The sequence below is a fragment of the Oryx dammah genome, unplaced genomic scaffold (assembly GCF_014754425.2).
Source record: "Oryx dammah isolate SB20612 unplaced genomic scaffold, SCBI_Odam_1.1 HiC_scaffold_14, whole genome shotgun sequence".
Classification (NCBI taxonomy): Eukaryota; Metazoa; Chordata; class Mammalia; order Artiodactyla; family Bovidae; genus Oryx; species Oryx dammah.
In genome coordinates this window covers 549,664-575,203 of record NW_024070198.1, presented here as the reverse complement: position 1 = coordinate 575,203, position 25,540 = coordinate 549,664, and the positions used below count along the sequence as shown (strand labels likewise).

At 40.4% G+C, this 25,540-nt stretch overlaps 1 long non-coding RNA gene across 1 annotated transcript; it reads right to left on the bottom strand.

Annotated features, from left to right (window-relative positions):
- Positions 1-4,772: 4,772 nt before the first annotated feature.
- Positions 4,773-25,305, bottom strand: LOC120873756. Its single transcript, XR_005723522.1, has 5 exons — positions 25,191-25,305; positions 5,508-5,842; positions 5,284-5,386; positions 4,975-5,064; positions 4,773-4,866 (listed from the first exon to the last, which is right to left on the bottom strand). It is a non-coding gene; the product is annotated as an uncharacterized LOC120873756 (long non-coding RNA).
- Positions 25,306-25,540: the final 235 nt, after the last annotated feature.

Genomic DNA, 25,540 nt, shown 5'->3' with positions numbered 1-25,540 from the left:
ATGAGCCACTCTGCCTAGTGGGAACAAACCAAAGGCAGAAATGGCGCCTTCAGCCGACTCCATCTTTACTGAGTGAAGTAAAAAATTGTGAGGGGGGCAGGTGTACATTTCCAGCAATAAAGAATGAGAGTTGAAAGATGGGGCCGTGGAAGAATATTTCCTTCCAAGTCAATAGTCTTTTTAAAGTGAGTCTGGAGTAAGTTGTTAAAATCAGAAGTGACTGATGGTCTTATTTTCTTAAGATAATTCATTGCAAGTGTAATTAAAGGCAATTATCTGTCTCCATGATACAGATGAGCACAAGAAGTATACCTAAAATTATGCTCATTTTTTATTAAACAATGAGCAGTTTTGTAGGTGACTGCAAATCATCACAAGGTTTTCTTGAAATTGCAGGAGGCAAGAAGGCAAATATTAACCCACAGGATTGCATGAAATCTTGATGTCTCCTCAATCTTCCTCACTGTAAGCCATCTTACAGTCTTACAGACAGAGATATCTCCCTCATCTTCACACTTGGCTCCTCTCCTCAGGTCACTTTGAACCTCATTCATGAACTCAGAACAGTATATTGGTTAAAAGAAGGGTTCAGGAACCAGACTGCCTGGGTTTAATCCTGCCTTGGCTTTTTGCTCTAAACCACTCACTTCACCTCTCTTGGGATGATATTTACTCTAGGAGTAAATGAGTTTATTACATGTAGAGGATTCAGAATAACACTTGGCACACAGTGACTGTGGTTGTTACTGCTAGAGGTTTGTAGCTGTTGTTGCTGCTATTTAAAATCATATATGCTCTAAGTCATGCATTTCAAGTCTTATCTTCCCCTCCATTTACTTTGAGCTTCTAGTATGTTCTACCTTAGTTTTCAAAGCAGGAGTTCAGGGACAGGGTACACATGAGAATCCCCTAGAGTACTCCTGCCAAACATTCACTTTTTTATCCTCAGTCCAGACTGTATGAATCAAATTTTCAAGAAAGAAAAGAATCTCAGGAGGCATTTGCTGGGCCTACATCTTGGAAAAAAATCTCTTCTAGTTAACTTCCAGTTAACAATAAATGTGACTTGTAGTCAACTGACAACCGTAAGACTTTGACTAAATAATCCTTTCCTTTCCCTCATAGCTCAGTCGGTAAAGAATCTGCCTGCAAAGCAGGAGACCCAGGTTCAATTCCTGGATCAGGAGGATCCCCTGGAAAAGGAAATGACAACCCACTTCAGTATTCTTGCCTGGAGAATCCCATGGACAGAGGAGCCTGGCAGGCTACAGTCCATGGGTTCGCAAGAGTCGGACATGACTGAGCAAATAAACCACCATCAAGGAACAGGTTAGCCTCTCATTATAAGAAACCAAGCACAAGTCTCATTTGAAATGCTAATAAGCATCACTACTTCCTCTATGAAATGATCCAAAATGTAACTCATTGCTACCCACTGTTTTGTTTACTCTGATTCCCACACATTCCTGTTCAAGTAAAGCTTGTTGACTATGTACTATAAACTTTACACACTATAAACTTTTCCTTTGGTGCTCAGGGTTGGCAAGCTCAAATACCTATGGGAGCCAAACCAATCATGGAAATTAGACAAATGTGTCCCCCAAGTGTGACATGAGGAATAGCACATGACCCTCAGCTTCTGTGTCAGAGACACAGGAAGGATTGACAGGGACTCTACAACAGACTGGTTCCAAATAGGAAAAGGAGTGTGTCAAAGCTGTATATTGTCACCCTGCTTATTTCACTTATATGCAGCCTGAGTGAGTGAAGTCGCTCAGTCGTGTCCGACTCTTTGCGACCCCACGGATGGTAGCCTACCAGGTTCCTCCATTCTTGGGATTTTCCAGGCAAGAATACTGGAGTGGGCTGCCATTTCCTTCTCCAGCGGATCTTCCCAAACCAGGGATTGAACCCGGGTCTTCTGCATTGCAGACAGACGCTTTACCGTCTGAGCCACAAGCCCGGGCATCATGAGAAACGCTGGACTTGAAGAAACACAAGCTGGAATCAAGATTGCCGGGAGAAATATCAATAACCTCAGATATGCAGATGACACCACCCTTATGGCAGAAAGTGAAGATGAACTACAAAGCCTTTTGATGAAAGTGAAAGAGGAGAGTGAAAAAGTTGACTTAAAGCTCAACATTCAGAAAACGAAGATCATGGCATCCAGTCCTATCACTTCATGAGAAACAGATGGGGAAACAGTGGAAAGTGTCAAACTTTATTTTGGGGGGCTCCAAAATCACTGCAGATGGTGACTGCAGCCATGAAATTAAAAGACGGTTACTCCTTGGAAGAAAAGTTATGACCAACCTAGATAGCATATTCAAAAGCAGAGACATTACTTTGCCGACTAAGGTCCATCTAGTCAAGGCTATGGTTTTTCCAGTGGTCATGTATGGATATAAGAGTTGGACTGTGAAGAAGGCTGAGCACCGAAGAATTGATGCTTTTGAACTGTGGTGTTGGAGAAGACTCTTGAGAGTCCCCTAGACTGCAAGGAGATCCAACCAGTCCATTCTGAAGAAGATCAGCCCTGGGATTTCTTTGGAAGGAATGATGCTAAAGCTGAAACTCCAGCACTTTTGCCACCTCATGCGATGAGTTGACTCATTGGAAAAGATTTTGATGCTGGGAGGGATTGGGGGCAGGAGGAGAAAGGGACGACAGAGGATGAGATGGCTGGATGGCATCACTGACTCGACGGACGTGAGTCTGAGTGAACTCCGGGAGTTGGTGATGGACAGGGAGGCCTGGCGTGCTGCGATTCATGGGGTCGCAAAGACTCAGACATGACTGAGCAAGTGAACTGAACTGAACTAGCACAATGGAGAGTGCAGGAAGAATTTGTGGGGCATTATACAGCTCCAATGGAGTAGGAAATGGCAGCCCACTCCAGTATTGTTGCCAGAATAATCCCATAGACAAAGGAGACTGGCATGCTGCAGCCCATGGGGTTGGAAGGAGTCAGATAAGACTGAAGCGACTGAGCACATGCAACTCCAACAATAGAGAAAGATCAATAGTAGGCTCAAAATTGCCCAGAAATTCCAATTTTTCAACAGGAACTAGAAATCAAGAATGTTACATGAATTTTTGCATTATTAACAACTAGATCAAATTTAATATGTGTGAACAACATAAATCCAATGGTGCCTATCTGCTGATAAAAATCAGCTCTGGGGCTACCAATTATAATCTCTGCTTTCAATGTTCTTGTTCTTTCTAGTGGAATGGGAGATTCTGAGGGTTCCCTGGACACCTTCCTCACAACCCTCTTCACACTACACATCATTGTTTAGTATGTATCTTGTCCCTGCTAAGCTGTAAGCTCCATGAGAAAGCACAAGTTCTACCTTGTCCTCTAGGCACAGAAAGTGTGCTTGATAAATATCTGTGGACTGTGGTTGAAGGCAGGGTTTCATCTCTAGCTCCTTTGTTAACTCAAAAGTGCCCGACATGGTGTTTGGCTTATAGTGACACTATAAGGGTATAGATGGTTAATTGTCCCACCTGGCTAATGTCCAGATCAAATGTACCTGGAATAGTAACCAATAACATCCATTGGAGATTATAATACAAACTTTCAAATACAAAGCAAACCAGAAGCTAGCAGAATTTGAACAAATCCTTGGAAAATAAGGTCAAAGTTAATCTGTTTTAGGTTTGGGTTTCCTTGATATATCAGAATATCTTGGGCAGTCCTGTCCCTGCATAAAGACCCTTCAGTCAGTTCAGTTCAGTCACTCAGTCGTGTCCGACTCTTTGTGACCCCTTGGACTGCAGCATGCCAGGCCTCCCTGTCCATCACCAACTCCCAGAGTTTACTCAAACTCATGTCTATTGAGTCGGTGATGCCATCCAACTATCTCATTCTCTGTTGTTCCCTTCTCCTCCTGCTTTCAATCTTTCCCAGCATCAGGGTCTTTAAAAAAGAACTTGCCATTTTCTATATGAGTCTTTCCTTCATCTGGAAATTAGATCTGTCATCAAGAGAACAGACTACCTTGCAGCTTACATGGTTTTGTATATTATATCTTTATTACATCTTCTGTGTGTGTGTGTGTGTGTGTGTGTGTGTGTGTGTGTGTGTATATATATATATATCTTTCCTAAGAGATAATATACATAAATTAAAAGAATAAAATTAAATGATAAAAAGTTTTTAATTCTTTATGTAATTATAATTTTTTTGCACTTTTGCTGCTTTGCAAAATTCTATTAAGCCTGCCTCTCAGTGCATGAAATGAAGAAGCTGTAACTGAATGTTAGTCTTCTCCAGTACAAAACGGAGTCAGGTAAATCCTTGGCCCCAGGGAAGCAGCGACCAGGTTATAAAAAGTTAAGATTAGGGGTAAAGGAAAAATGAATGGGGATAAGTTTGCCATTTAAAAGACTGTGTTGCACAACTGAAACTAATATTCTAAACAAACTATACATCAATTTAAAAAAAAAAAAATAGACTCCACAGAATAAAACCTCACAATTAGAGACTTGACAAAGCGCTTGAGTTTATACATGATTACTGGTTAATACTGAAAACCTCTTTTTGATTGATGTATCCCTTAGTATGTTAATTTACAGAAAGAACTATTTAATTTGGGACTTGACAAGAAAAAGAAGGAGGTTTTCTCTTCTGATACATATTCAAGGATTTTCCTAAAGCTTTTTCATTTCCTCTGGCCATAGAGACCTAAGATGCTGATGCTGATGATGATGACGACAACAACAACAAACTTTATTTAGAATTTATTTAGAATTCACTGGGATTTCCCTGGTGGTCCAGTGGTTAAGACTTTGCCTTCCAATGCAGGGGGTGTGGATTTGATCCTTGGTCAGGGAGGACTCCACATGCCTTCCAGCCTAAAAACCAAAATATAAAACAGAAGCAATATTGTGACAAAATCAATGAAGGTCTTAAACATGGACCACATTAAAAAAAAAAAATCTTTTTAAAGAAAATGAACTTACTATATCATTTAATTTTCACAACCCTTCTGTGAGATGGTATCAAACGTAGTTCACCTGTGCTCATAACCAGTCGACTCTACCATAGTTTCTCTGTGTGAGAAAAAAAAAAACAACTCTGTTAGGAATCTGCTTGAAGAACAGGGTCAACATCCATGTTGCCCCATATCCATGGGAGATATTATAGTGTCAATATGTAATTCATCCCATTTTACAGAAATATTTATACATACATATTTGTTTTTTCATTGGAGATACCTCATTGTTGTCAAATATTGAATTTAGACCTTTGCTAACAAGGAGAATACATACCTTTGAAAGAAGCACGTTTTCCTCAATTCTGTCTTTCTGCAATCCCCTTGAGCATTGTAGTAAACTCGATGTAAATATTAGGTCTTATATTAAATTTCTATTCCTGTGTAAAAAAACCATTACAAATTAAAAATAACTTTAAATTTAAATATAGTAAAATTAAATTTAAATATAATCATTATGGATTAAAAATATAACAGATTAAAGTAACAAACATAGCTCACAGTTCTGCAGATCAGAAGTACAGCACCATTAGACTGGATTCTCTGCTTGCAGTCATGTAGCTCAAACCAAAGTGTCCCAGAGCTACATCCCTTCCCAGATATTCTGGAGAAGAATCTACTTCCAGGGTTGTCCAGGTTGGTGGCAGAATTCAGTTCCTAGCAGTGCTAGGACTGAGGTCCTTGTTTTCTTACAAGCTGTCAGATGGAAGCCACTCTCAATTTGCATAGGCTGCCCACACTCCTCTCCTGTAGCCCCTTCCATCTTCTGTCAGCAACCCCAAGTCAAAGCCTTCTTGGATTTGGAATCTCTCTGACTTTCCCTTCTTTTAAAGAACCTGTGTGATTCAAAAAGGCCCACCTAGATTATCTTCCTATTTTGAGGTTAAACAATTTGGGACTATAATTATATTCATAAAATCTCTTCACAGCGACACTTAGGTTAGGGTTTGATTGATGAGCTAGGTGATAGGAATCCTTGGGAGGGGAGAGGAACAGAGAAGAGGCATCTTTAGAATATCATCTACCATAGGACTATTTGCTAATTTTCTGAAGCCAAACTTCTTGGCAGCAAGATGCTGTTCTGCAAAATCTGGGCATCAGGTTTTTGTTGTTGTTGTTGTTTTGTTTTGTTTTGTTTTTAACCAGAATGAGCCTTCGGATTCCTAACCAGGGATACTTAAAATCAGCAACTGCTCCACTTCACCCCTCTATCCCCTCCTGGTATTTCCTTCCTCCAAGCTGTACCCATGACCTAGAGATAGGGCTCTGTGAGACTAATAGATGAGTTGTGCTTAAAAGTGAAACAACTGATCTAGGGAAGGGAAGGCAAGGAGTCTCAGCTCCCATCCTCCCATCACTACCTTCACATCCTGTATACCTTGGGACCACTTTCTTCTCCTTCAGGGCAGTTTGGTACCTCTGATCAGTTTCTACCTTCCCTTCTTATCCTGTTTTCCCTAGTATTTTTTGCCCTGGTTAGCACCCAACTTTCTGATTACTGTACAACTGCACAAGAATACACAGGGAGAGAGAAATTTTCTTCCAATGGATCTTTGCACACTCTTCATGTTTCTTTTAGATTCTATGTATATGGGTAATAACATAGTGGGTCTGTAGGTGGTGGTGGAGGAGCAGATTAATTTACACATCAAAGTGAGACTCCAGGTATCCTGGGCTTCTTAAACCTCAAGTTAGGGCAGAGGAACCTAAAATGAACAGCAGGTCTGGGTACTGCAGGAGGAACAGGGAAATAAATGAAAGAAGGACTGAGAAAGCTGGAAGTAGAAATGGGGAATTTTCAGGTGATGAGAGAAGTGGGAACCAACGATTTCCTTCCTTTCTCATCACTGTTTTATCCAACGACACAGGGCCAGCCCTGTACTGAGAAATATGAACTGGGAAGGCAGGCAGGAGTTTTGTTTTCAGGCAACATTAGAGCAACAACTGGTATTTCCATGAGGAAGCAGGCTAGAGTTAGCACATTCTTTACCCTTCGTTTTGTAGGAATTTCATATCTAAGACTCATCTAGGTCAGAGACTGCTACATCAACCTGACCTAATTTAATCCCAAATCAACTCCACGTTCAAAGCAGTATCTACAAATACATTCTACAGTGTGATGAAGAAGAATTCCTTTGAGGACCTGAATGTTATTTTTATTTTTAATTGACACATAATTTTTTATATGAGATCCTAGTGCTCGAGTAGTAACTCATATGTTCCAATCACAAATATGGGAGGAATGAAAAGAGTGACAGCCTTAGTTACAGAGGTCACATCTTGAGAGGGCAAACAAGACTACCAGACACACAAAGCTATCAGAACATAGGTGTTCTAATTATCCTTACTTTCAAAGATTTAACCCCTGTCCAGTAAATCTGATGCAGTATTGCCCCAGAATTCTTCTATCATCTCTCAATTTCTAAAGGACCTAAAAGATAGCACAGCTTTGGACTCCCTGCAGCATCTTACTGCAACCTAAAATTCTGTATTAGGTTTCAACTTCCCCAAAAGACCTAATTCTTTTAGCTGTAGCAAGTTCATTTGTTCTTCCTCTGGAACTGACACACTAGAAACCAAGGGAAAATAAGCACTTTATTGGTTACACAATGGATAATGACAGAAAGTGATCCCACTGCTTCTTGGTTCATCTTCACCAAAGTGAATTAATTACAACTGGGGACTATTTCTAATTGGTTTATTTATACCTCAGGCTATTCATTAACAGGTAAAGATCACTTTTTTTGTGTGTGAGAAAATGAAAAATAGCCCTAGCACATGACAGCTAGGCTTTAATGTTTTCAAGAAAACATAAACAACTTTTGCACAACAAAAACAAGGATTGGACAAGGCTTCACCATGAAACAGTCTACCAAAACAGAGCTAAGACTTCCCTGTGATTGTGTCTGAAACCAGACTGAGGCAAGGATGCCCTACAATCACACAAATACCTGAATATTTCTTGTGTTGCTCACTGGGTGACTGCTGCTTCTTGAACAACTCCAGATAAAATTTACCAAGGAATACTTGCTGCCTGGACACTCCCTTTTAGAATCCGGGCACCATGATGTGGCATAGTGGCAAGCTCAAGCCACAAAAAAAGGCCACCTGCAAATGCTCTGGTTGACAATCCCAGTTTAACACAGCCTGCAAGTCACCCCAGCCTAGGCATCAGAGATTAGAAAAGCAATTTTCCAGATGATTCCAGCTCAAGCTTTCACTGCATCATTTGCAACTTCCCAGCTGGGGCTTCAGTGAACCATCTGCGCTACCCTGTCTGAATTCCTGACCCATGAACTCCTGAATCCATGAGCAGAATAAGTTTGGATGGTTGTTGCACAGAAGTAGATAACATGAACAGACAGTATAAATATTGCCTTGTCCAGTATGTTGGCCATTACTCACATGTGCTTATTTCTTTCTCTCTCTTTTTTTTACTGTGGAAATTTAAATTGAAATTTAAATCAAGTCAAATTGGTTTAGTTGTTAAGCTGTGTCTGACTCTCACGACCCCATGGACTGTAGCCCACCAGGCCCCTCTGTCCATGGCATTTCCTAGGCAAGAATACTGGAGTGGGTTGCCGTTTCCTTCTCCAGGGAATCTTCCCAACCCAGAAATTGAACCCAGGTCTCCTGCATTGCAGGTGGATTCTTTACCAACTGAGCTATGAGGGAAGTCATCAAGTCAAATTAAGTAACGTTAAAATTTTTAGTCTTCTGTCACCCTAGCCACATGTCAAACACTCAAAAACCATATATGGCTAATAGCTAGTGGATTAAACAACAATATAGAGCATCTTTATCAATACAGAAAGATCTACTGAAGAATGCTGGTCTAGAAAAGTTAGTTTTTCTGTAGTTTAACAGAGGTTGCAAACTTACATGTTTTCATACTGCTACACATGTAAGTAAATGAATGAAACAGACTTGGTGGAGACAATAGAGACAGAATCTTGACAAACTAGAGATCATTTGCCTTAACTCATATTCTAAGTACTTTATAGGAGAAGCAAAACACATAAAACGGCTGCATATGATCAATAGCCCATTACTTTCTAGCTCAGTTTATAAGAGCAAGACTATATTAAAAATCAGAACTATTCCAGAAAACCCAAGGAGAATGATTATAATTGCCATAAAACTTTATAGAATGTTGAGCTTATCTGTAGGGATATTTATTGTCCCTTGTACATTGTAGTAAAAGTGAGAGTGAAGTCGCTCAGTCATGTCCGACTCTTTGTGACCCCGTGGACTGTAGCCTACCAGGCTTCTCTGTTCATGGGATTCTCCAGGCAAGAATACTAGAGTGGGTTACCATTTCCTTCTCCAGGGGATCTTCCCGACCCAAGGATCGAACCCAGGTCTCCCGCATTGGAGGCAGATGCTTTAACCTCTGAGCCACCAGGGAAGCCCTGTACATTGTGCTGCTAAGTTGCTTCAGTTGTGTCCGACTCTGTGCAACCCCATAGACGGCAGCCCACCAGGCTCCCCCGTCCCTGGGATTCTCCAGGCAAGAACACTGGAGTGGGTTGCCATTTCCTTCTCCAATGCATGAAAGTGCAAAGTGAAAGTGAAGTCTCTCAGTCGTGTCCGACCCTCAGCGACCCCATGGACTGCAGCCTTCCAGGCTCCTATGTCCATGGGATTTTCCAGGCAAGAGTACTGGAGTGGGGTGCAATTGCCTTCTCCACTGTACATTGTAGATCAGCCATTAAATTCTTCTACTTTGAATTGAATTTGTTAAATTGCAACTATCAAATAATTGCATTCAAGATCAGGGTAAGGAAAAAATTAGATACATTAAATAAAATTAGATACATTAAATTAAAAAATTTAAACTGCAAGATCAATAGATTGAGTTGAAAGGTTTCTGGAGAACCTTAAATCCAATTCATTTATTTTATTCATGGAAAGAATGAAGGACAGAGAAGTTAAGTGGATTGTCTGATATCAAACAGGTAGCTATTAGCAGAACCAACAGGGGCCTTCTATCTGCAAACATCTGTGAGAGATGAAGAGGTAGGCTGATCTGATAATTGAAGACTGAGTGTTGAAGTAACAAGTCATTTGTCCTTCTCTATCCCAACCCTAACATAGCAAATTTGCATTGAATTGAGTATTCAATAGAAAGTGTCTTTCTAATTAAAAAAAAAAAAAAGGACTGGTTTCAGAGCCTTGACAAGCCACTTGTGAAATGCCTTGGATCAGAGCAATTTCAGGATCCCTCAAATAACATTCAAAGCCAACCTTAAACAACCTAGAAGACCCTGAAAATTAAATCAAACAGAGTTATGCCAGATAATTAAAACGAGCTTTCAGAAATAAGACACTCAAAAACAGCCCTGAAGTTTGAAGTCGCCAGTATGTTTGTTGTACTTCTAACTCAAAATCTACATGTGCCTATGAACTCACATATTTTCCTTAGGCTTTCTAAATGCAGTTACTGCATGCAACCACCTCAAGAAATCTGAAATTGGCTTTGCTTTCCTGGTAACATCTGATTCTTTTGTCACTATTCCCACCATGCCACAATTCTAACAGCAGAGAAACTGTGAACACAGAAAATACCTAAAAATTACAGGAAGCAAATGTCTGTTATGTTTCAATTGCAAGATATTTAATACTGCTTTTTGTCCACATGAGCAAAATATCACCAAAAAAAGGAAAAGAAAGAAAAAAGAGAATAAAAAAATGTTCTTTTGGCATAGCTTTTTAACATGGTAAGATATTCCACACACTAATTAAGGCTCTGTTAGGCGCCTGACTTTCAGTAATGAAATGCTTATTAAACTGCTTTGGTTTCAGCCTCTGACTATGATAAAACTAGATAAAAATCTTCCTTAAATGCTAACAAGAAACCACTTTAGTTGAGAACTTTGATGTTACATATGCACTGTGGATTAGAGACTCTCAATTAATGGGCTGGGTTTGTTTTTTCACACGTACCTCTCTCCCCATCAACTACACAGAAACATTTTTGTTTTCCTTGGTATTGTTTCTTAACTAAATTTAAAACAGACATGACTCCTTTTACTACATCTAGTAACTTTGTTCTGTTTTGTTTTTTTCCTTTTCTAATTACACAATTACACACAGGCAAGTACAACTTGAGAATCTTAGGGTCTGAGTGATCAAAAAACTGATTTTTAAAAAAATAGTGACTCTGACCCAATATCAAGATCAGATAGGCAGATTTAACAAATAATACTGAAATTTGCCAAAGGCAGCAAATTTTTAAAACTGCCTCTTAACAAAAATTTGAGGTTTTAGACCTGGTGCTTCTTTTATTAAATTCTGAGAACCACTTATATCAGTATCATTATATAATATGACCACATAGGCTTCTTATGTTTTCAAATACAGATTTTGAGGCTCCCCCTAGATTTATTGAATCTCTCTATCCTAGAATCTGCACTTTAATAAGTTCTATAACTTACTTAATACAAATTATTTGAAAATCACCTTTATAGAGGCATTTTCCACTAGTTTCCTCTCTGCTCAAGTAAATTTAATCCAGTTTTGTAGTAATGATTTGCCCTTGGGGTAGAAAATTTATTTTACTGTAATAATAGTCAGGAACCAGTCTATCAGACTACCATGCATAAAATAATTCAATAAGTATTACTAATAAATGTAGTTCTAGTAAGATCTCCAGCCATCTAATGTACTAACTCGTCCGTTTCTTTCTTCAGCCACAAAAGCAAAGGCAGAAAAAGAACAGAAATGCTTTACTCATACATTATCAAAACCAAATATACAGACATCTGAAAAAATTTCCAGAGGCTGCTTTGGAAGAATGGGCTCTACAACACAGATGTTAATTAAGTGGGTTTGGGTTAATTTTGCAAATGATTTGTTGCGAATGACTATGTAAGATAAAGGCTTATTAGTGGAAAATAAAGATATTAGTGGTAGAACAGAGTGGACAGTGTAATGGTTTGGCCAGCCATCTCCCTTCTGGGATGCTACAGAACTCAATTAAAATTCTACTGCAGTTGTGAATGGCATGCTTTATTAATGTGCTTCCAGGAAATGTTTCCACTTGACAATCCTAATACAATTTAGTGAAAGCAAAGCATTTACATGAAAAAATGCTGTGTTTCACAAAAAACTGATTTTGATTCTCTACAAATTATTCTTGCTGCCTCCCTTGGCCTGGAGAAAAGTGTTTTGTTATTACCTACAAAGTGACAGAGTGCTGCAAAGTAAATATCTGTAAAGTAAATACAGTAAATGAATCAGTAAATAAAGAAATTTTACATGTATAGGCATACTTTTTTTCTAGAAGACAGTTGACAAAATTAACTGTACATTTATGCCAAGAAGAAATGAAACAAACAAGTAACATTAATGTTATAATGTTATTTAAATAATCAGAAAGAACTTAGAAAATATCTGCCTCATCAACTTCAGCTTCCAAATAACAAGGTATTGCTTATGGTCATTAAGAGCATCATGCAAAATTAAATTACCTTATTAACTTAAATTAAATTACAAGCATTTGGCTTGTTGATTTTTATCAATAAATTCAGTTTTGGAAGCTTTAGTTCTACTCAGCCAGATATAGTTTTAATTGGAGAGGGACACATGGCTAAGGAGTAGCTGACCTAAATTGGTAATTCTTGATTTAACAGAACTGTGAATTATTATGATTTATCACCCGCAGAAGGCTGTCAATAATAGGGAAGTCTTTGAGCAGGAAAAGATACCTTTAACATCCACTCATTTTCTTCCTGGAATGAGGCAGAAAGTGGAAAAAGAAAAGCAGATACTCTTGCTATGTCATTGCCTGCTAAGTGTCTCCATTATTAACAAACTCAGTCCTATGAGTATCCCCAAAGCCAGGTCTAATAACAAGAACCATGGATTCAAATCAACCAGCTAATTCTGTGCCTTTGCATGGGTCAGGCTGCCAGTCACACTGCTCTTCCCTTGGGACAGTCAGATTCTGTCGAGAGGCCCACTGGTACCCCAGCACCACTCCACTAGAACAGCCAGGCCTCGTTCATTTTCTACTTGAAAGCCTTACATGTGGCACACTGCACTGGGTGTTTGGAGCCATGGTAGCTTTGTTAGTAATCTCACAGTCAACCTCTCAACCTGGAGGAATCAGAGTTAACAGGATCAGAAAACCAGCATGTGGTGCCAAGCCCTATGAGGTCACATAGAATGGGCAGAGTACTATGCACCTTGGCAATCTCTCTTGCATCCATGGAAGTTGATTACTTCAGCCAGAAGCAAATTCTCAGCATCAGGAGCAAAAAGATTTTTTTGTGTCAGTGAAAATTCTTAGGTTTACTCTCTTAACAACTTCCAATATCAGCTGATACACTCTTCAGGAGGTAGGGTGTTAGCTTCCAATTAAGGACTGCTTTGGCTCATTCTCATGGGGAGCAGAAATTGCTTCCTGCATAAACTGAGGAACCAAAAAGAATTATTCCTCCTCAGACCAGTAACTAAAACCACCTGTCCAGCCATTCAAGTCTTAACTTAGAAGTGGAGCTTTCTGAGACATTTATGAAAAATCAATCTTGAGACAACAGAACACCAAATTTGCCCTGTATGTAGGTGTGAAGCCCAAATTCTCATGACCTTTTCACTGCCTGATTATTGTGTTGTTCAGTCGCTCAGTCATATCTGACTCTTTACAACCCCATAGACTGCAGCATGCCAGGCTTCCTTGTCCTTCACTGTCTCCCTGAGTTTGTTCAGATTCATGTCCATTGAGTTGATGATGCCATCCAACCGTCTCATGCTCTGTTTCACCCTTCTCCTCCTGCCCTCAATCTTTCCCAGCATCAGTCTTTTCCTGTGAACCAGCTTTTTCCATCAGGTAGCCAAAGTATTGGAGTTTCACTTTTAGCATCAGTTCTTCCAATGAGTATTCAGGATTGATTTCCTTTAGGATTGACTGGTTTGATCTTGCTGTCCAAGGGACTTTTAGAGTATTCTCCAGCACCACAGTTTGAAGGCATCAACTCTTTGGTGCTCAGCTTTCTTTATGGTCCAACTCTCACATCCATACACAACTACTGGAAAAACTATAGCTTTGTCGGTAAAAAAAACTTTGTCAGCAAAATAATGTCTCTGCTTTCAATACACTGTCTAGGTTTGTCATAGCTTTTCTCCTAAGGACCAAGTATCTTTTAATTTCATGTCTACAGTCACCATCCATGATGATTTTGGAGCCCAAGAAAATAAAGTCTGTCACTATTTCCATTGTTTCCCCATCTATTTGCCATGGAATGATAACCAGAAGCCATGATTTTTGTTTTTTGAATGTTGAGTTTTAAGCCAGCTTTTTCACTCTCTTCTTTCACCTTCATCAGGAAGCTCTTTAGTTCCTCTTCACTTTCTGCCGTTAAGGGTGATGTCATCTGCATATCTGAGGTAACTGGTATTTCTCCCAGAAATCTTGATTCCAGCTTGGGCTTCATCCGGCCTGGCATTTTTCATGATGTATTCTGCATATAAGTTAAATAAGCAGAGTTACAATATTCAGCCTTGATGTACTCCTTTCCCAATTTGGAACCATTCCATTGTTTCATGTTTGGTTCTAACTGTTGCTTCTTGACCAGCATTCAGGTTTCTCAGGAGGCAGGTCAGGTGATCTGGTACTCCCATCTCTTCAAGAATTTTCCATGGTTTGTTGTGATCCACATAGTCAAAGGCTTTAGTGTAGTCAATAAAGCAGAAGTAGATAATTTTCTGAAAATTCTCTTGCTTTTTCTATGATCCAGTGGATGTTGGCAATTTGATCTCTGGTTTCTCTGCCTTTTCTAAATCCAGCTTGAACATCAAGAAGTTCTCAATTCATGTACTGTTGAAGCCTGGCTTGAAGAATTTTGAGCATGACTTTGCTAGCATGTGAAATGAGTGCAATTGTGCAGTAGTTTGAACATTCTTTGGCATTTCCCTTCTTTGGGATTGGAATGAAAACTGACCTTTTCCAGTCCTGTGGCCAGTAGTGAATTTTCCAAATTTGCTGAATAGTGAATCCAGCACTTTAACAGCATCACTTTAAGGATTTGAAATAGTTCAGCTAGAATTCCATCACCTCCACTAGCTTTGTTTGTAGTGATGTTTCCTAAGGTCCACTTGACTTTACACCTTAGTATGTCTGACTATAGTTGAAAGACCACATGATTGTGCTTATCCAGGTCATTAAGAATATTTTTGTACAGTTCTGTATATTAACTGCCTACAAAGTATGAAAACCCAAGTAAAGAAATTAATGTAAAAATTATCTCTATCATCCAAAGTACCCATTTGCTGTTGTTCATTCACTCAGTTGTATCTGACTCTTTGTGATCCCAAGGACTGCAGCACTCCAGGCTTCCCTCTCCTTCATTATCTCCCGACGTCTGTTCAAACTCATGTCCACTGAGTCGGTGATGCCATCCAACCTCTCATCCTCTGTTGCCCCTTTCTCCTCCTGCCCTCAATCTTTCCTAACATTAGGGTTTTTTCCAATGAGTCAGCTCTTCACATCGGATGACCAAAATATTGAAGCTTCAGCTTCAGCATTAGTTCTTCCAATGAATATTCAGGGTTGATTTCCTTTAGGAATGACTGGTTTGATCTCCTTGCTGTCCAAGGGACCCTCAAGAGTCTTCTCCAGCACTATAGCTTGAAAGCATTAACTCTTCAGCACTCAACCTTCTTTATGTGAAGTACCCATTGAACTCTCACAAAAGAAAATTCCCGCTAAAGATGAGCCCATGAACAAAAGTTTAAAAAGTAGGAAGAAACCCACCAGCACAAAAGACAGCCAGCCATACAATAAATGGGAGAATTCACACCTAATGTGATGAAAACAGAACAATCTCAAGAAGCAAAGAAACACATCCGAAAGTTAAAAGCATGACACTAGGAAAAAACATGCAGATATGGTGGGAGGGGAAAAGAAAGTCTAGAAATTAAAAAAGAGCCATTTAATTTTTTAAAGTTAATATAATGCTTAAATAGTGAGCTAGATCCCCCATAAGAGGAAATGGCAACTCACTCCAATATTCTTGCCTGGAAATTCCACAGACAGAAAAGCCTGGTGGGCTGCAATCCATGAGACTGCAAAGAGTCAGATACGACCAAGCAGCTGAGCACACATATCACACAGTTTTTAAGAGAGAATGAACACTTTTGGAAAACAGAGCCAAAGTAATTTCCCAGAATGAAATAGAGAGGAATGAAGCAGCAATACAGGGATAGAGGGGAGGTTTCAAGTCTAAATATTGTTGGTAAAATATAGGGCAATCTAATCTTCATGAATATTGTGACCCTAAGGACAGGCTGGATGTTTTATAACAACCTGTTCATCCGAATAGCCTGAGAAGGAAGCACTGCTAAGTGTAAACTGGTCCCTGTGGGCTCCATTTCAAGTTATACTCAATGGTGGCACTGTGAAAAAAAAAAAATAATAAAAAGAAAACTCAACTAACTAGAGTATGGAAACCAGAAAGGGATGTTCTCACACTCTGCAATTGTAGCAGAGTCCAACAGAAAGACCCTTTCTTGATAAGGACTCAGCCAATGAACAGCCATGGACTGTTTGTTATAGTCTTCCCAACTTCCTTTTGCTCTCTATAAAAGTGTCCTCTTCCTCTTGGCATAGGGGAATCTACACACATGGCTCTTCCCAGTTGCAGGCCTCACGTTGCTATTCTCTGCTGATTCTGAATAAACCCATCTTTGCTAGAGAAATATCTGACTGCCTGTTTATCTCAGGTCAACATCACCAACCTGCCGCATTGTTCAAGCTCCAGAAAGATCTCCCCATTCCTTCCTCTTGTCTCTTCTTGGCTGTGCTATTAGTTCCTATCCTGCTACTTCTTTTTAATGTTTTAGATTTCAAATCCATGGGCTTGAGTCACAATTTCAGAGTCATAACTTAACTTTCCATTAAATTTTCTTAGAAAGATAGACTTTGCCTAAATGTGTCCATGAATGCTGGGTGTCTCGACTGGGTTAGAAGGAATGTGGGTTTTGGTCCACTGTAACAGTTCTCCATTTGATTTAACATAAAGAGACTTTTAATGTCTTACTTAAAATGAGAACCAGTTTCCACAGTTTCTATCTTTCTCACATTTTCACTCTCTTTAGTGAGACTCAAATTTCCCACTTAAAATTACTTCCAAAATAAATTCTGTGTTCAAGACCCATGAGAAATGGAATACTTGCTGTCATATCAGTAAACAAAAGCTGTCACATTCATCAGCAATTGCTGCCACCACTGATGGTGAGCTGATGAGCCCTGGGGAAACTCAGGAAGGAAAGAATAAACCAGTAGGCATCAGACTGCAGCCACTCCCTATGGTGAGCCTTAAGGAAACTCAGGATGTGAAAACAGGTTACTGGACCCAGATAACTGAGGTACACATCAAAGGAATGGTTTCAGTGAGCCCAAACTCTTGCATTTTCCTATATGTAGAAAAGCCCTAAGTTCCTTAATTCGAGATACCTGGTTTTCTTTTAACTAACAATAAATTTTGACATTCACAGTGCCTCCTTTTTGTTGCAAAACTTCTATATAACCAGGTTCCCCACCTCACTTTCTCAGAGCAGTTCTCTCAGGGTTACTTGAGATACTGCCTCCCAGGCTTGAAGTCCTAAAAATTCTCACCAAATAAAACATAATTCTCAACTTTTAAGACAACATCCCTAGTCTTTTATTTATTTATTTATTTATTTATTTATTTATTTTGCAAGACTGGTATAATATAAAATGTCCCAAAACTTGGAGTCACACAGTCAGATAAGGAAGGCTATGCTCAGTTCTGTCTGACTCTTTGCACAGTTCTGTCTGACTCTTTGCAATTCCATGGACTGTAGCCTGCCAGGCTCCTCTGTCCATGGGATTTTCCAGGCAAGAATGCTGGAGTGGGTCGCCATTTCTTTCTCCAGGGGATCTTCCCGACTTAGGGACCAAACTTACGTCTCCTGCATCTCCTACATCTCCTGCATCGGCAAGCAGACCCTTTATCACTGAGCTGCCTGGGAAGCCCTAAGGAAGGACAGGGCCATGTAATTGGAAAAGCAAGCTGGAGGAAGCCAAGAGGCATCATCTGCCATCCAACCGTCTGCTTGCCAGGAGGCAAGGAGCCCACAAAGATGCTGTTACACAGGATGCTCTGCATTAGGACCAAGAAGACTTAAATTCTTCTGCTTTGGAGCCACTCAGAAAATGTTAGAATGGCACTAAGATACCTAAAGTTCCTATGTGGTCCTGAAATATATTTACAGATAAATCCATGACCTGAACAACTATCTGTAAAATAACAATAAAAAGTTACAGCAAGGTATAAATGATATATTTCCTGTGAAAAGATTTTTAAAACCGAAAAAGATTACTTACATCAATAAAATGTGTGTTTATTCATTTGGAATCAAAGTAAGTACATTTTATCAGTTGCCTGTATTTATGGTAGAAAGTGAGGTAGATTTAATTCAAGGGAGGGAAGCAGTAAATTAGAAGAACTTATACTTAAACATTTTTTTTGTCTGACATTTTTTCCCATTAAAGAGGGTCAAACATCTTCACATTACACAAAAAAGAAGATCACTTTCAGGAAGATTCAAAGCCTTTCTCTCCAGACGCCTGAGTTCAATTGTAACCTCCCAGAGGTCCTTCCACCCAGGATTGTCCTACCTTAAAACCATGTTACAGAACAATCTAGAAAGTGCCTGTTCCTTGGCTTCTGAAACACTCAATTCCAACGGACTCCCTTTAAAAGGTGTCAAGTGTTAAGTGTTAGTCTGTCAGTCATGTCCAACTCTTTGTGACTCAATGGAGTATAGCCCCGAGGCTTCTCTATCCATGGAATTCTCTAGGCAAGAATATTGGAGTGGGTTTCCATTCCCTTCTCCAGGTGATCTTCCTAACCCATGGATCAAATCCATCTCTCCTGCATTCCAGGCAGATTCTTTACTGTCTGAGCCACCAGGGAAGCATCAGAAGATACCAAGTGTGCTAGTTCACTCAGGTACATCCAACTCTGCAACCCCATGGACTATAGCCCACCAGGCTCCTCTGTCCATGGAATTTTCCAGGTAAGAACATTGGAGTGGGTTGCCATTTCCTCCTCCAAGGAAACATTCCAATTCTTTACCATCTAGAGCCACCAAGGAAGCCCCAAAAATATCAAGGCAGTTACTAAATCATCATGGTCTTCTTTTAATGGTGTCAGGGAAAAGGTTAGGAGCATGCTTTCTACACAGTTAGCAGCTCTTGGTTAGAAAGAATCTCTCTGTGAGGTCAAGAGGAAACAACAAGAAATGTCTCCTAACTTAAAAAAAATATAGAACAGTGTTTTGGACTCTGTGGGAGAGGGAGAGGGTGGGATGATTTGGGAGAATGGCATTGAAACATGTATAATATCATATAAGAAATGAATCACCAGTCCAGGTCCGATGCAGGATACAGGATGCTTGGGGCTGGTGCACTGGGATGACTCAGAGGGATGGTATGGGGAGGGAGGTGGGAGTGGGGTTCAGGATGGGGAACATGCGTATACTTGTGGTGGATTCATGTTAATGTATGGCAAAACCAGTACAATATTGTAAAGTAAATAAATAAATAAATATGGACTATATATATATATATATACCGTCAATAGCTGCAGCCTTGAAATTGGCAGTGAATCATGAAGAGCAACAAGTGAAGAAATTGACTTCATTTATTTTATGTGCTCTGACCTTCTGGACAGAAGACAAGCTAGTGAAATATAAATAGGTCATCATATGGTACTTTCTTATGTAACAGATTATATATAAATGTTGGTCTGCATTGTTCTAGAATTTAAGCTCTGAAGAGTGGTTTGCTTCCCAAAATAACCTTAGCTTGTTTTCATAAACATAAAGACATATAAAATATGTGTTGCCTATATATAGCAACTTTTTGAAAACAAGGATTGTTTGGTACTTTGCTTTACAAATTATGTATGGAAAAGGTCTTCAGAGTGCAACTAAAGTAAGCAATTCTGTCAATCAAAATCATTAGCATAAGGGCTGCCATTTGTCTACCAGGCAGGTCCTCTGTCTGTGTGTTACAAGCCTCATCACATTTAATCCCTACAAAATGTCTATGAGATTGGTATGATTATTATAACCATTGTGCTGAACAAGACAGACTTACCCCTTAGCTTGAGTAAACCAGAGACAGGCTTGACCTGACCTCTCTTTTTGGAACATTATTTTAGAAAACTTGTCATTGTAAAGTCTTTCTCTCTCCTCTGAGATGTAAGTCATCCCTCAAGGACCTGGGAGCCATCCCTTTGAAATCTAATTCTAGCACTCTTATCTCCTAGTTTCTGTGGAAGGGTGTAAGCCTAACTTCTGTAAGCAACAATTAGTAAACATGAATGAGGTGGCCTCATCACCTGGACCAACTTCCCTTAACAACCTCCAGTCCTTTTCCATTAGCTTCTGCATTTGTCTCAGCAGAGTTGTTGTTCAGTTGTAAGGCATGTCCAACTCTTTGCAATGCCATGGACCTCAGCACACCAGGCTTTCCTGTCCTTCACTGTCTCCCAGAATTTGCTCAAACTCATGTCCTTCGAGTCAGTGATGCCATCCAACCATCTCATCCTCTGTTGTCCCCTTTTCCTCCTGCCCTCAATCTTTCCCAGCCTCAGGGTCTTTTCCAATGAGTTGAGTTTCAGCAGAGTTGAGTTCTCTCCTATTGCCAAAGCCTCAAATCATGTCTTTCTTGCCTGCTAAACTCTTTTTGGTGCATCTTTTCTTGACAGTTCAGAGGAAGAGATTGAGCTTATAAAGCTTCCTTAATTTGCCTGATATTATCCCTTTAGCTGTGGGGCTTGAAACCAATCTTTATTCAATGCAGGTCAAAAGGGGATGCCCAGGGAGAGCTTTCTGAGCCCTCCATCCTATACAAGTGCATGAAAACTAAGAAGGGCCACAAGCAAAAAGCTCAGACTCTACTTCCATCCTGATTACCCTAAACGCTCTTTGATTATGGTGAATACCTGTGATTTCACCCACCCTCTAGGCCCTGACCTCCATCTGGGTCACATGGAGACCCAGGGAGAACATAGGCTACCCCCTTAAAGGGAATAATATCTGGCAGGTAGAACTTCCTGCAGAGCTGGACCTGCACTCCACTCATTTCTGCTACCCCACCAGTCATGAGGAAACCCCTCCTTCTCTTTTTCTCTGTCTTTATGTATTTCTTTAATACACACACACACACAATTTAACTCCCACAACCTCAAGAGAGGTTTCCTCAAGCAGGCTTCCTCCACCCTTAATATTCATGTACCCACCTGCAGACTTCTGGCCACCTACCTCCAATATCTGAATTCTTAATGAGCTCTTGTCCTCACCCTCAAAAGAAGGAATAAGACATTTTGTAAATGTGATGAATTCAGATAAAACGTCTCAGACTCTTCCCAAATGCCAAAGCCTCTACCCAGACACGCCTCATCCAAGCCTGTACGTGGAGTCTGAGGCCCCAGATGCCTCTCTTCGCCCACCCACTCCGACCTCTCAACTTCCTGGGTGATTCTACATTCTAAAACAGCAGAAATTTCAGTGTTTCTCTTAGAGAATCCAGAAACTTTTCAGTTTATTTTTTCCAAGCTATACTTCATCTCCTTAAAAAATATACCTTAAAAATTTTTACTGAAATTCAGTGTTCTTGGTCAGTTTCAGTTCTAGCTCCATAAAGGTTTCAGCCTGACATGACTGCGAAATCTATGCCCCATCAAACCATCAAAGAAAAAAAAAAAAAAAACAAACCCGGGGAGGCTAAACCTTGCATGGTCCCAGAGTGCCATCTAGTGTCTAAAAGTTTAAACAGCCTCCAAATCTACTGCAAAAAAATATACATAAATAAGCCGGATGCCAGGACACACTTGTTCATTCCCTTCCCAAAGTGGTCTAGTTAGCTGGTCACAACATCCATATACATGGTGAACCAAGGGGAAAGAGAGGCTCTTAGGAGTCTTGCTGCTGCTAAGTCGCTTCAGTCTTGTCCGACCCTGTGCGACCCCATAGATGGCAGCCCACCAGGCTCCCCCATCCCTCGGATTCTACAGGCAAGAACACTGGAGTGGGTTGCCATTTCCTTCTCCAATGCGTGAAAGTGAAGTCGCTCAGTCGTGTCCAACTCTTAGAGACCCCGTGGACTGCAGCCCACCAGGCTCCTCCGTCCATGGGATTTTCCAGGCAAGAGTACTGGAGTGGGGTGCCATGGCCTTCTCCTAGGATAGAATAATAAAATGATTTAACTATATATTAAAAGGATCTTTCTGGGTAGAAAACAAACCTAACAATACAAAATGGAAGATGGTTGAACAGTTGAAAAGATATTGGAACAATATCTTCCAACACTGACGGTTCAGAAGCTATGGCTAGCAAGGTGGAGGAGAAGGAGAAAGACGAAGCATTATGTGAGAAATGAGAGGAAGCAACCCTAACGGCCCTATCGAACTGCCTATTTCCCCTCTGGGTCAGACTTGAACTGGGGGTTGAAGAGAAGTCTCAGTGTTAAATCAAGTTCAACATTTTTATAATAATATAGATATCAGGGTCTTCCAGGTGACGCTAGTAGTAAAGAACCTGCCTACCAATGCAGGAGATTTAAGAGATGCAGGTTTGATCCCTGGGTTGGGAAGTTCCCCTGGAGGAGGACATGGCAAACCACCATAGTATTCTTGCCTGGAAAATCCCATGGACAGAGGAGCCTGGCAGGCTACAATACATGGGGTCGTAAAGAGTCAGACAGGACTGAAGCGACTTAGCACCAGGTATGGACTTTAACTACTTGTCTTACCTAAACAATGACTTAGACAAATAAAAGTGAAAGTCAAGGTGCTTTATGATTGCTTCCCATGAGTCATGCTTATTCAAGGTACAGCTCAGTAAGTATTCAGGGTCTGTCAGCTGTTTGTATCATTTTTGTTCCCCTTTGTGCTTCAGAGCATCTTGCACAAGGAGGTGCTTATTTGTTTACATATCCATTCAAAGAGTTATGGAGCAACTGCTATGAGCCAGGGTAATGGCTGGGAACCAGGGATGGAGATGTGACAATGAAATGGCCCCTATCATGTAAGACTAATCACTAAGGGATAAATTTTAAAAATGAGAAGAGAGAGCTGTGTAGAGATGTGCAAAGTGCCACTGAAGGGGAAAAAAAGGAATGAATAATGCCTGGGAAGTCAGGGAGCTGACACAGTAAAAGAACTGTTTGCCCTCAAGATATATTTGTTAACTTTGATCTATTTGCCTTTTGCTACCTTGAAAACATTCAAATTTAGAGGAGGCAGGAAATGTAGATGGAGCCCAGGTGAAGGTCAAGTGAATGCTGGTGGGGAAAAAAAAATAATTACTGAGATTTTCTCTTCTAATGTGCCAAGCGTAGGACTATTGCTCAGCATCTCAGAGCAATAGTCCTGACTCCTACAGAAGCAGCAACCTCACCACCAGCAGGCCATCTGTGGGAAGCATTTCAGAGGCACGTGGGTGTACCTCCTTTCAGGCACCCAGAAAGATTCTCCCACTCAGTTGCTTGGAACTCTATACAGAATCATTTATTGTTTTGTCCTAAGGGTCTCATGCCCATTAAAAAGGAGTAGATTCATTTACATTTTAGCATGAAGGAATTATTGGACTATTTTCCAAGGGCTAGTTTTGATACAGAAAAAGAAAAACAGAAATGCATCACATCTCAGAGTAACAAAGGAAAGAAAAAGAGCACTTTTCCCAGATTCTCCAGAAATCACCCTCTTCAGCTCTGAGACTGGCCTGCAAGAGGTTTACAAAGGATTTTTTAGGGGAACCAGGCTGAAAGAGGCAAGTATGGACAGAGGTAGCCCTGAACTGCAACACAGTTACAACAGAGACATTAGCTGTACAGGTTAGGCTAGGAAGCCAGGCTTTGCAATCAGCTATGATCTGTCACTGGATGAGGTTGCCTCTAGGGGTTGGGGGTTGTGGGCTTGCAAGGTAGCTTCCTTCAGCCAAGAGCAGCTGCTGGAGAAGGACTCAACTAAGAGCCACCAGCAAGTAGTGAGCATGAATGCATCTGTCATAAAGGGGGTTCTGGAGGTACAACTCAGTGTTCATTACAGAAACCATTGAGGCTAGCAAAGAAAACAGAATAGACCACAGCTGAACGCAAACTTCCATTCCTCTCCCCTGCAGCCCCACTCTAATAACATATTTCTTTATTTGTGATGTCCCCTCCCAGTGTTGACTGTCTATAGTTTCTCCTAGCTCCTGAGTATTCAACCCTCTCAAGAAAACAAGTAAGAATCATTACTAACATTTATTAAAAGTGGCTGTACTGCCTCAGTTTCCCCAATAAGGTCAGGAGAACAAAGAGAAAATGAGCCGGAGCTTACAGTAGACATGAGGGTTATTGGCCCCTCTGCTCAGAAGTACTGTCCAAGATTGGATCTGTGACATGCCAGGGAATAGTTGTGCTCAACCACACCTTCATGGACATCAGCAGCAAATCCTGAGTTATTACTTCTAATCCTCTAGTTCTCTGGGTGTCATTAAGGAGCTACATGGGTCAGAAATTCCCACTGTACATTGTATATCTTTCTATTGCCAAGAAATTTGCAGCAGTCCATGAGCCAAGTCCATTGGGCTTGGAAGAAGCTGATATCCAGATCTCCCTTCATGAGCAAATAGTGCCCTGCATCCATTTATTCACCAAACGTTTCCTCAGTGCCTACTCTGTGCCAGGAAGTGTGGTTGGCATAAGCAAGATATATAGCAGGTTTTTAGGGCCTCAGTTCACTCTCATAGAAACTCCATGTGTGTGCATGCATGCATGGTCACTCAGTCACGTCCAACTCTTTGTGAACCTGTGGACTGTAGCCCACCAGGCTCCTCTGTCTGTTGGATTCTCCAGCAAGAACACTGGAGTGGGTTGCCGTTTCCTCCTCCAGTAGAAAAGGTATGAGTGAGACTTAATGTTATCAAGCACGGCTCTACCAACTTGTTGGACAGGAAACAATTCACCAAGCCAAGGCAATCTGTTCTGAACTCTGCCAAATTACGCTAACATCCTTTGCCAAAATCTCAACAGGAAGCAGTGATGTGATTCCACTGGAGTAGGGCAATATTTAAACGCCTCTGTTAGCAAAGAGTTCTTTGTGAATCCTACAATTGGCTTTATGATGGTGGGTTTCCATTCTCCAGACTATCAAGTAATTGTACCTTCATGCCAGGCCCTTTCTTCTGAGGCAAGGTCAAGCTGTTGGAGTCTGCTCCAGTTTAAACAAAAACACAGCAATTTGGCATTGTCTGACCTGGAGTACTGCTGTGCCTCAAATTCTGGCCCCTAGAAGAAAAAATTAAAATTTATAACTGCCTGTTCACCTTCCCAAATTTTCAGTCAATAATTAATCTGTAGTTTCAAACAATGTAGGTAACAGAAAATGTAGTGCTGCAATATCCAAATCACCAAAATTGGAAACTGAAACTGTTTAAATTTTTCATTCTCTATGGAGAGTTTTTTAAGTTGTTTTTATTTCCAGATGTGTCATTAAAGAAATTACTGAATTGTT